The sequence below is a fragment of the Triticum urartu genome, unplaced genomic scaffold, assembly GCF_056163025.1.
Source record: "Triticum urartu cultivar PI428250 unplaced genomic scaffold, HENAU_Tu73 scaffold2, whole genome shotgun sequence".
Taxonomy (NCBI): Eukaryota; Viridiplantae; Streptophyta; class Magnoliopsida; order Poales; family Poaceae; genus Triticum; species Triticum urartu.
Genome location: NW_028260368.1, coordinates 16,837,205 through 16,846,431, shown reverse-complemented (window position 1 = coordinate 16,846,431; position 9,227 = coordinate 16,837,205).

Here is a 9,227-nt window from a genome sequence, read left to right as displayed (position 1 = left end):
GAAAAGGGTCCCATGATCCCGAGCCGATCTTACCTTGGCTCGCAAACCCCAAGTTTGTCTATGAAGAGCTAATCTAATTGTATTTTTTTCTAGAATGGATTTCTTATGTGGAATACTAATGGATAGGGCTTCGTTGCTAAGTGCTACAAGATCTAGTGCACTGGAACTCGTGGTTATGGACCCGAATCCTTTAGTATGGAACATTGTCTTTTCCAAGTAAAAACCCCTAGTATATGAAAGAATGAAAAGGTGCTTTCGTTCTTGTGGAATAAGAAGCCCTCGTACCTTAATGAAAGGAAAATCGTAATTTTTCGTTAGGTATTTGACCAAATAGGATCGTCCAGTTCCTACAGAACCTATCACTAAAATACCCGATAGGGCTAAGCGGAACGAAAAGGGTTTTCCATGAGATGGTAAATGAAAACGATTAGTCCCACACGAGGTTTGGGAATAAGTGATTGTCTGATAATGAGCAAGGAATATACGTCTTTCTGCTAAAGAGGATCTATTAAACTCATAATTCATTAGATCCTTGTTATCAATGCCAACTAGGTATCATAAGTAAATGGATCCCGGTTGTTCAATCCTTTGATAACCAAGGTCATTCTTTGCTAAAGAGAAATGATCACTATGAGTCAGACTCAATAGAATTGGATCCATTCCAAATAGCGAGAATTAGGATTCTTGATCCCTCTCAATCTCTCTTTCAATTCGAGGATCCAGAGAGGTGTTTTCATAGTCATCTCCGAATATTTGCCATCTCGGAATATTTTCGATTTCATTTTTCTATGATATGTCTTTCTATATGAAAATTGGTTATTTACGATGTACGATGATCCCTGTTAAGCATCCATGGCTGAATGGTTAAAGCGCCCAACTCATAATTGGTAAATTTGCGGGTTCAATTCCTGCTGGATGCACACGAACGGGAACATTCCATAAGTCTATTGGAACTGGCTCTCTATCCATGGAATCTCATCCATCATCCATACATAACGAATTGGTATGGTATATTCATACCATAACATAAGAACAATAAGAACTCGAATTCTTATCGATACTGGAACTCAGAGCATAGGAGGGAAAGTCGATTTATGGATGGAATCAAATACGCAGTATTTACAGAAAAAAGTCTTCGTTTATTGGGAAAGAATCAATATACTTTTAATGTCGAATCGGGATTCACTAAGACAGAAATAAAGCATTGGGTCGAACTCTTCTTTGGTGTTAAGGTGGTAGCTGTGAATAGCCATCGACTACCTGGAAAAGGTAGAAGAATAGGACCTATTCTGGGCCATACAATGCATTACAGACGTATGATCATTACCCTTCAACCGGGTTATTCTATTCCACTTCTAGATAGAGAAAAAAACTAAAGGAGAATACTTAATAATACGGCGAAACATTTATACAAAACACCTATCCCGAGCACACGCAAGGGAACCGTAGACAGGCAAGTGAAATCCAATCCACGAAATAATTTGATCCATGGACGGCACCGTTGTGGTAAAGGTCGTAATTCCAGAGGAATCATTACCGCAAGGCATAGAGGGGGAGGTCATAAGCGCCTATACCGTAAATAGATTTTCGACGGAATCAAAAAGACATATCTGGTAGAATCGTAACCATAGAATACGACCCTAATCGAAATGCATACATTTGTCTCATACACTATGGGGATGGTGAGAAGAGATATATTTTACATCCCAGAGGGGCTATAATTGGAGATACTATTGTTTCTGGTACAAAAGTTCCTATATCAATGGGAAATGCCTACCTTTGAGTGCGGTTTGAACTATTGATTTACGTAATTGGAAGTAACCAATTAGGTTTACGACGAAACCTAGAAATCGATCACTGATCCAATTTGACTACCTCTACGGGATAGACCTCAACAGAAAACTGTTGAGTAACGGCAGCAAGTGATTGAGTTCAGTAGTTCCTCATAGAAAATTATTGGCTCTAGAGATATGGTAATATGGAGAAGACAAAATTGTTTGAAGCACGCACAGAACCGGAAGCGCCCCTTGTTTCAAAGAGAGGAGGACGGGTTATTCACATTTAATTTGATGGTCAGAGGCAAATTGAAAGCTAAGCAGTGGTAATTAAGACCCCCGGGGGAAAATAGGGATGTCTCCTACGTTACCCATAATATGTGGAAGTATCGACGTAATTTCATAGAGTCATTCGATCTGAATGCTACATGAAGAACATAAGCCAGATGACGGAACGCAGAGACCTAGGATGTAGAAGATCATAACATGAGCGATTCGGCAGATTTGGATTCCTTTCCTATATATCCACTCATGTGGTACTTCATCATATGATTCATATAAGATCCATCTGTCTAGAGATCGTCATATACATCTAGAAAGCGTATGCTTTGGAAGAAGCTTGTACAGTTTGGGAAGGGGTTTTTTGAGAGAAAAGAAGAATCTACTTCAACCGATATGCCCTTAGGCACGGCCATGCATAACATAGAAATCACACGTGGAAGGGGTGGGCAATTAGCTAGAGCAGCAGGTGCTGTAGCGAAACTCATTGCAAAAGAGGGTAAATCGGCCACTTTAAGATTACCATCTGGGGAGGTCCGTTTAGTATCCCAAAACTGCTTAGCAACAGTCGGACAAGTGGGTAATGTTGGGGTGAACCAAAAAAGTTTGGGTAGAGCCGGATCTAAGTGTTGGCTAGGTAAACGCCCCGTAGTAAGAGGGGTAGTTATGAACCCTGTGGACCACCCCCATGGGGGCGGTGAAGGGAAAGCTCCCATTGGTAGAAAAAAACCCACAACCCCTTGGGGTTATCCTGCGCTTGGAAGAAGAACTAGGAAAAGGAAAAAATATAGCGATAGTTTTATTCTTCGTCGCCGTAAGTAAATACGTAACTAGGAATATGGAAAATTGCATTTTTGGAATTTGCAATAATGCGATGGGCGAACGACGGGAATTGAACCCGCGCATGGTGGATTCACAATCCACTGCCTTGATCCACTTGGCTACATCCGCCCCTTATCCAGCTAAAGGATTTTTTTCTTTTTTCCATTGATCATTATTCTATTTATTCTGACCTCCGTACTTCGATCGAGATATTGGACATAGAATGCCACTCTTTAAAAAGGAAAAAAGGAGTAATCAGCTGTGACACGAAAAAAAAACGAATCCTTTTGTAGCTCATCATTTATTGGCAAAGATAGAAAAGGTCAATATGAAGGAGGAGAAAGAAACAATAGTAACGTGGTCCCGGGCATCTAGCATTCTACCCACAATGGTTGGCCATACAATCGCGATTCATAATGGAAAGGAACATATACCTATTTACATAACAAATCCTATGGTAGGTCGCAAATTGGGGGAATTCGTGCCTACTCGGCATTTCACGAGTTATGAAAATGCAAGAAAGGATACTAAATCTCGTCGTTAACTGAATTCTGAATAGAAAGATTAAGAAGAAAAAAAGATTCAAAATAAAGTAAAGGTAGGCGGGGAATAACCTTATTTATGACAAGTTTCAAACTAGTAAAGTATATCCCTAGGATAAAGAAGAAGAAAAGTGGGCTAAGGAAACTCGCAAGGAAAGTTCCAACCGATCGTCTACTTAAGTTCGAGAGAGTTTTCAAAGCACAAAAACGTATCCCTATGTCTGTTTTCAAAGCACAAAGAGTTCTTGACGAGATTCGCTGGCGTTACTACGAGGAAACTGTTATGATACTGAACCTCATGCCCTATCGAGCATCTTATCCCATCTTAAAGTTGGTTTATTCGGCAGCCGCAAATGCTACTCATTATAGGGATTTCGACAAAGCGAATTTATTTATTACTAAAGCCGAAGTCAGTAGGAGTACTATTATGAAGAAATTCAGACCTCGAGCTCGAGGACGTAGTTTCCCCATAAAAAAAAGCATGTGTCATATAACAATTGTACTAAATATAGTAAAGAAATCTAAATAACCTTTAGATCCATCTAAGATTTCGATTCCCAGTAAAAAAAATATAGAATAGAAAAATATGGGACAAAAAATAAATCCACTCGGTTTCAGACTTGGTACAACCCAAAAACACCATTCCTTTTGGTTCGCACAACCAAAAAATTATTCTGAAGGTCTACAGGAAGATAAAAAAATAAGGGATTGTATCAAGAACTATATACAAAAGAATAGGAAAAAGGGCTCGAATAGAAAAATAGAATCAGACTCAAGTTCCGAAGTAATTACACATAATAGAAAAATGGACTCAGGTTCAAGTTCCGAAGTAATTACACATATAGAAATCCAAAAAGAAATCGATACGATCCACGTCATAATCCATATTGGATTCCCAAATTTATTAAAGAAAAAAGGAGCAATCGAAGAATTAGAGAAAGATCTACAAAAGGAAATTAACTCTGTAAACCAGAGATTTAATATTTCTATCGAAAAAGTTAAAGAACCTTATAGACAGCCTAACATTCTTGCAGAATATATAGCTTTCCAATTAAAAAATAGAGTTTCATTCCGAAAGGCAATGAAAAAAGCCATTGAATTAACTAAAAAAGCAGATATAAGGGGAGTAAAAGTAAAAATTGCGGGGTCGTCTCGGAGGAAAAGAAATTGCACGCGCCGAATCTATTAAAAAGGGTAGACTTCCCCTCCAAACAATTCGCGCTAAAATTGATTATTGCTGCTATCCAATTCGGACTATCTATGGAGTATTAGGTGTAAAAATTTGGATATTCGTAGACGAAGAATAAGTAATCTTGTCTTCGGATTCTGTCCATTGATAGAATAAAAAATGACAAGAGACTTTTTTCCTGAAATCCCTGCAAAAGAAGAAATTATACCTCTTTCTATAAGATTTAATGAAAATTGATAAATCATTTAATATAATTGCTATGCTTAGTGTGTGACTCGTTATTTTTTTCTTTTTTTTAAGAAAAAAACTTAGTAATTATAGAAAATTAACTAATAACCAACCTATTGCTTCGTATTGTCGAGATCCTAACTAAGAAACAGTCACTATATGAATAAATACCTCTATCATAACATAAATGAGTAGATGTGTCATATAGTTGTAGCAACTGCAATTTTTTCTCTAAAAAAGAAAAGGGATTCTAGGTTGTGAAGCAAAACTAAAGGGATGTGGATAAAGGGAGGGATGATAGAAAGAAGGAAGAGGAAATAAATAAGATATAGGATTCCACTATGTATGGTCTATGAATTACATCATAAAAGGCAATGTGATAAAGCATCAATATAATAAAAATAATAGAGAATTAAAAATTGTAACTTGAAACAAGAACTACAAATTTAAAGCAATAATAAAGAGCCGCCCGGGTTAATAAAACTGAGAAAATTAACTCGGAAAGAAATTTTTTGGAAGCTCCGTTGCGGGATTCAGACCTAACCATTCAAGGAGAAGCAGTGGGAACGACAGAACCTATGATTCCATAGGATTTTATTGAAAAGAATCCTAACACTTCATTGGGTGGGATGGCGGAACAAACCAAAAAAATTGTCTTATTTGGTAAGTTTATAAATTAACAAATAAGACAGGAAAGAGTAAATATTCGCCCGCGAAATTCTTATTGAATTAGAATACTTTACCGCGATTCAATAAGAGTAAAAATAAGGATTTTTTTAAGAAGGATTACATTATCTATAAATATAGAATTTAGATAAATATACACACACATCTGGATATATTCTAGATCTTCTTTTTTGACTATATATTATATTTTTCTGTTTTAACAAATTCAATATAAAAAAAACCGAACTTTTTCTATTATCTATTAATGTGTATCTATCCGTACCGTAATATTTTGGAATATTATGAATTAGAGAAATTTACATGCTTTCTGATTCCATTCGCGAGGAGCTGGATGAGAAGAAACTCTCATGTCCAGTTTTGCAGTAGAGATGGAACTAAGAAAGAGAACCATCGACTATAACCCCAAAAGAACCAGATTTCGCAAACAACATAGAGGAAGAATGAAAGGAAAATCCTGCCGAGGCAATCGTATTTGTTTTGGTAGATATGCTCTTCAAGCACTTGAACCCGCTTGGATCACGGCGAGACAGATAGAAGCAGGACGAAGAGCAATAACACGATATGCACGTCGTGGTGGAAAAATATGGGTACGTATATTTCCCGACAAACCGGTTACACTAAGACCCACGGAAACACGTATGGGCTCGGGAAAGGGGTCCCCCGAATATTGGGTATCCGTTGTTAAACCTGGTCGTATACTTTATGAAATGGGGGGAGTATCTGAAACTGTAGCTAGAGCAGCTATCTCCATAGCTGCCAGTAAAATGCCCATACGAAGTCAATTTATTCGATTAGAGATATAGAACCCTAAAAGGGGTATGGAAGATAAAAAAAAATGCTCGGTTTTTCTTTCTGGAAAGACAATATTTCTTTCATCCTTTTGCATTGAAATAACAAATTGAAATCAAAATAATATGATTCAACCTCAGACCCTTTTAAATGTAGCAGATAATAGTGGAGCTCGAAAATTGATGTGTATTCGAGTCATAGGAGCTGCTGGTAATCAGCGATATGCTCGTATTGGTGATGTTATTGTTGCTGTAATCAAAGACGCATTGCCCCAAATGCCTCTAGAAAGATCCGAAGTAATTCGAGCTGTAATTGTACGTACATGTAAAGAGTTCAAATGCGAAGACGGTATAATAATCCGCTATGATGACAATGCTGCGGTTATAATTGATCAAAAAGGCAATCCAAAAGGAACTCGAGTTTTTGGCGCGATTGCCGAGGAATTGAGAGAATTGAATTTTACCAAAATAGTTTCATTAGCTCCTGAAGTATTATAAATACTAGTAGGCGAAATTGAGACCAAAGAATTAATTTAGTAGATTGTGTTTTACGTATATGTTTTAAAATCCAAAATGAAAAAAAAAAAAAGAAAACATGTTGATTATAGAAAAATTAGGAGGAACCTAGAATTAGAGTCTTATGGGCAAGGACACTATTGCTGATTTACTAACCTCTATAAGAAATGCGGACATGAATAAAAAAGGAACAGTTCGAGTAGTATCTACAAATATTACCGAAAACATTGTTAAAATACTTCTACGAGAGGGTTTTATTGAAAGTGTTCGGAAACATCAGGAACGTAACAGATATTTCTTGGTTTCAACTTTGCGACATCAAAAGAGAAAGACTATAAAAGGAATATATAGAACAAGAACCTTTTTAAAGCGTATCAGCCGACCCGGCTTACGAATTTATACCAACTATCAAGGAATTCCTAAAGTTTTGGGTGGAATGGGAATTGCTATTCTTTCTACTTCTCGAGGAATAATGACAGATCGAGAAGCTCGACTAAACAGAATTGGGGGAGAAGTCTTATGTTATATATGGTAATCGCCCCGCCTATAGTGCTCGAATTCTATCTCGCCCTTCCTATTTTTAAAATAAAAATAGAAAAATAGGAGAAAAAAAATATGACAGAAAAAAAAAATAGGAGAGAAAAAAAAAACCCGAGAGAAGCAAAAGTAACTTTCGAAGGTTTAGTTACGGAAGCCCTACCCAATGGAATGTTCCGCGTTCGGCTAGAGAATGACACCATCATCCTAGGCTATATTTCAGGAAAGATACGGTCTAGTTCTATACGAATACTGATGGGGGATAGGGTCAAAATTGAAGTAAGTCGTTATGATTCAAGCAAGGGACGTATAATTTATAGACTTCCCCATAAGGATTCGAAGCGTATCGAAGACTCGAAGGATAGCGAAGATTTGAAGGATAGCGAAGATTTGAAGGATACCAAAGATTCAAAGGATTAGGTTTTTCTTTTTTTTTCTAGGGTAATAAATTCTAAGTTCTAAAATTCAAGCGAAGAGACTTATTTTTTCCAAAAGATTAGATTCATAGTTTAAAAAAGGATACGGAAATATGAAAATAAGAGCTTCCGTTCGTAAAATTTGTACAAAATGTCGACTGATTCGTAGGCGTGGACGAATTAGAGTCATTTGCTCTAATCCGAAGCATAAACAAAGACAGGGGTAATCTTTCGAAAAAGAACTTTACTTTCTAAAAAGTAAAAAAAAGTACCCGCGGAAATGTTCCAATTCCAAATAAAATAATTTCATTTAAAATAATTAAAGTAAAGGGTTTATTTTACCCTGAAACGGATATCTTTGTATCTTTTTTTCTTTTTTTTATTTCTAACTCATATTTATGAGATAATAAAATATGGCAAAAGCTATACCAAAAATTGGTTCACGTAAGAAAGTGCGTATTGGTTTACGTAGGAATGCACGTTTTAGTTTACGGAAGAGTGCACGTAGAATAACAAAAGGGGTTATTCATGTTCAAGCTAGTTTCAACAATACCATTATAACTGTTACAGACCCACAAGGTCGGGTGGTTTTTTGGTCCTCGGCCGGTACTTGTGGATTCAAAAGCTCAAGAAAAGCATCACCCTATGCTGGTCAAAGAACAGCAGTAGATGCTATTCGTACAGTAGGTTTGCAACGAGCAGAAGTTATGGTAAAGGGCGCTGGTAGTGGAAGAGATGCCGCATTACGAGCCATTGCTAAAAGTGGTGTGCGATTAAGTTGTATACGCGATGTAACACCTATGCCGCATAATGGATGTCGACCGCCTAAAAAAAGACGTCTGTAAAAGAATTAACCCGCTTTCAACTTTCATTTCAAGAGAAATAAACGATTCAATGATAAAATAATAATACTAGTCTATTATGGTTCGAGAGGAGGTAGCAGGATCCACTCAAACACTACAGTGGAAGTGTGTTGAATCAAGAGTAGATAGTAAGCGCCTTTATTATGGTCGTTTCATTCTGTCCCCGCTTAGAAAAGGTCAAGCGGACACCGTCGGTATTGCCTTGCGAAGAGCTTTACTTGGAGAAATAGAAGGAACATGTATCACACGTGCAAAATTTGGGAGCGTGCCGCACGAGTATTCTACAATAGCAGGTATTGAAGAATCCGTACAAGAAATTTTACTAAATTTGAAAGAAATTGTATTGAGAAGTAATCTCTATGGAGTTAGAGACGCATCCATTTGCGTCAAAGGTCCTAGATACATAACTGCTCAAGATATCATCTTACCGCCTTCCGTAGAAATCGTTGATACGGCACAACCTATAGCTAACTTGACAGAGCCCATTGATTTCTGTATTGATTTACAGATCAAGAGAGATCGTGGATATCAGACAGAACTCAGAAAGAACTATCAAGATGGAAGTTATCCTATAGATGCTGTATC